The sequence below is a fragment of the Frankliniella occidentalis genome, unplaced genomic scaffold (assembly GCF_000697945.3).
Source record: "Frankliniella occidentalis isolate FOCC.00 unplaced genomic scaffold, Focc_3.1 Scaffold138, whole genome shotgun sequence".
Taxonomy (NCBI): Eukaryota; Metazoa; Arthropoda; class Insecta; order Thysanoptera; family Thripidae; genus Frankliniella; species Frankliniella occidentalis.
Genome location: NW_026267265.1, coordinates 537,130 through 540,879, shown reverse-complemented (window position 1 = coordinate 540,879; position 3,750 = coordinate 537,130).

Here is a 3,750-nt window from a genome sequence, read left to right as displayed (position 1 = left end):
ATATGCTGCGCTCAAGTTGGAAAACATACATGAGAGCGAAGCGAGCAAAGAGCTGAGCTAAGAGCTATATCCCACCATAAAAAGGGTATATTGAAGCGAGCGAGAATTTTTTTTAAAAGCAAATAGAACTTTGATTCAAATTTTGAATTGTAGCGCAAGCTCCAATATGCTGCGCTCAAGTTGGAAAACATACATGAGAGCGAAGCGAGCAAAGAGCTGAGCTAAGAGCTATATCCCACCATAAAAAGGTTATATTGAACATTATACTTTGTTATTCATGACTTTTAACTGTATGCTTTCTTGAGAAATTAAACCCAGGCGATTGCACGCATTTTCATAATTTTACCCATTCTCTGCGCCATTTACCCATGCAGACTTTCCAAGACTTTCTTCGACCATATTTCTTTATCTGATAGTTTCCATGACTCCTCTGGTCATAAAACTTAAATCTTGGTGCGCTTGCACCGATAGCATTAGTGCGTTAGAGTTCTTCATCTCGTTTTACTACTTCTCAGCTGGTAATTAGCCAAATTTTGGGGGGGGCTCCGCCCCCCCCGCCTCACGACTGGGGGGGCGGCGAGACCCAGTCGCACCCCACTTCCAACGCCACTGGCGCGAATGATGCCCTCCGCCTCTCTCTTTCTCCTGCACGCGCACACATACACACAAGCACCCCTTCCCTCTTTTCCCCCGCTCTCGCCGTCGGGGAACCAATATCCGGAAACTGTGCCGACAAAACAGCCGTATCACAGCGGCAACCCAATTTTATTTTTCCCGTTCTTGCATATTTTTTTACTCTTGCGGGTGCGATTTCCAGGAAAAACTCGCGCATTTACAACCTGAAGGATCGGTCTTTGTGGCGCGTGGTGCGCCGGCGGACTCTTCGAGTGTCAGGGTCGTGATAAGCGTTGGCTGGCGGTGCCAAACTGTGCGGGGAGGGGGGCGCCCCAACCCCATCCTGCTCAATGACAGGGAGGGTGGGTCATCCGCCACGCCCTTACAGCGCAATTAGATGACGGCGCTTTGTACCCTCGACGTGCTTCCCCCTCCCCTGAACCCTTACAAGCCCTCTCGACCCTTTTGCAGCTCTGCGAGGCGGCGGCGGCGGCGGGGGAGGCAGGCGAGCAAGGGTGTTGCCTTTTGGCCACGACGCCTTCAAAGCGGGGGGTAGCGCTCGCGAGCAGGGCGACGTGGTATTTCAAAGTTTGCCGCCCCGCGCGCACTTTCGCGAAATTGGCGGTCGGCGCGGAACACACTATGATTACCGCCATCATCATTTCCCATTTGCATAACTGCTCGTGATGTCTAGACGTTATCGCCGCAGGCGCCGCTGTTGTAGTTTTACTTTACGTCGCTTTATTTTTCCTGGTAAAACAAAACAAAAATGTTTGTAGAGTGTACATTACTCTTGCCGCTCCCTTTTTTGCTTGTGCCATAACATATTATGGACGGAGGGGTGGGCAAGACGCCCCCTTCCTCTTCCACTTTGTCAGATATAAGAAGCGGCTTGTGACGCGGATAACCCCTTCTCCGCCTCCCCTCCTTCCGGCTGGCGCGGCCGCGTTTCTAAAGGGGAGGATGTACAAGGTGCGGCCAATTTACTACGCACTCAAAATTTACTGCCATAGTTTAACAGGAAACGCGTCTAATACACTGGCTTGTGCTGGAGATAAATCTCGTTGCAGAATGTAAGAAACGCAGCGGGTATGGCGGGGGCGTGGCAGGTTAGGGGCGCCCTCGACGGCCCCGGGGTGCGGGGCCAAAGGGGTTGTTTGGCGGCACGCCCCCTCCTCCTCCTCCTCCTCCTCGTGGACCAAGGAGTTGCCGACAAATTTATATTGCCGCGGTAATAAAAAGATTAATACGGGGCGTGCCAGCGGGGCGTGGCCGGGCGTGGCGGGGCGTGGCGGAGCGTAGCAGCCAAGCTGCACGTTAGAATTATTGCAGCACGGCTCTCATAATGAGGAGGTATATCTTGATGGAGGCGGGCTGCGCGTGGCGGGGCGGGGCGGAGAAGGTCGTCCCGTGTTGAGCCCCCAAAGTGTTAGGGAGATCCAGGCGGCCCGAGGTTTAAGCCCCCGACTGCCGAGACAAAGCGAGAGTGCGAGAGGGAGCACAGTGAATTTTGTTACTCTCTCTCTCTCTCTGTCTATCTCCAACGGCGCACTTCGGAGAGCTACTATGCGCCCCACAGTATAAACGCCTATCTTTCGCACATTAATGTTACCGCAGACCATCGTTCTCTTCTAATTTCTATCAACATTTTCTGCCGTATCCCACGAGGCTGTGGGTCAGTGGCACCTTGCCAGCCACGACGGGGTGGTGCGGGGCGTGGCGCCGGCCGACTGACCAGCAGGAGCGGCCGGAAGCAAAGCCCCGCCCGGGACCGAGGCGACGCCGACCCCGACGCGACCCAATCGGCGAGAAGGTACTAATGGGTCATTGATAGATAAGGGAAGGCTGTGGTGGGGGCGCTGCGCGGCGCTGCCGGCCCAGGCCCCCCAGCCAGCACGCGCGCGTTCCGCTGGAATGTCGTTGTCCGCCAGCGAGATGGTGCGTTTCGGTTCGTCCCAGCAGCAGCAGCAATGTCCGAAGCCATCGTCGTCGTTCTCGCCAGAATCCTAATTATGATGACTTTAATTACACCCCTTTTTGTCCCGCGGCGCGGTGGCGAACCCGATTGTGGCAGGGCAGGCCGGGAGAGGCAGGCGTGCCGTGGGATCCTGAAAATGTCTGATCTGCGCTGCCTCCGCGCCGCTCTGGCTGCGCCGGCCGCGGCTGGCCGGTGGCGCGCTCTCGCCGCGGCGGCGCCGGCACGAAGCTGCCCTGGCGGGATGGGGCCCCCGCTTCCCCCCCTCCCCCCTCCCCCGCTTGCAGATGCTGGAGGACAAGACGCGGCGGAGCGCCCTTCGCCCGCGGCACTCCGCGCCGTCGACCCGCCGGGGCCGCGCCTTCTAACGACGGCGGCCGGCAGAGCGGCGTAACTCCGCGGCCGCGGCGGCCGAGATACGCCCCGGCGCTACGGCCGATAAGCTACGGCCGCATTTGTTTAATGATGCGGCCTGAGTTACGAGGCATCTGTCATATCGGCCGGCCGGGCCAGGCCCGCTCCATGTTCACTCCAGGCCCGCTCCAGGCTCTCTCTGCAGGCCCGCTCCAGGTCCGCTCCAGGCTCTCTGCAGGCCGGCTCCAGGACGCCACGCTCCAGAGCGTCCGAGAGGAGTAGGAGGCAGGAGGTTCACGGTCACGGGCCCTGGCCGTGGCCGTGTCTGTTGCCCACCGCCAGTGTGGGTAGGCAACCTCCGGAACGGAGATGTAACTTTTGCGCACGTGGCTTATCCTTCTGCGTTACGCTATTTGGCGTTGTATTCCTTGTCCGAGAGTCCGAGATTATGGCGCAGCTCACAGCTTTAGGGACTATTTAGAAAGAAAAACCGTCATTCACTTCTATAAAACTGCCCAGTTCAGACGGATGCAAGCTCTCGTAGCGCCTGGTAGGTAGGCAACATATTTTCTTGCAGTGCATGCGTGTACAGCGGGGTGGCCTACCCCGAGTCTCGCAGGCGTTCAACTTCCGTAGTGAGCCGAATGAATCTGTAAAGCGGACGTACTTTATGGACGATCCCTTACAGAACTGTTGGCAGCTCGGCCCGTGTCGCCGCCACGTGGCCGCCCCGCCCTCGGCCGCCGCTGGGGCTGGTGAGGTGGGGCCCCGGTTGTCGCCCACGCCCCACACACCGCCCCACCGCC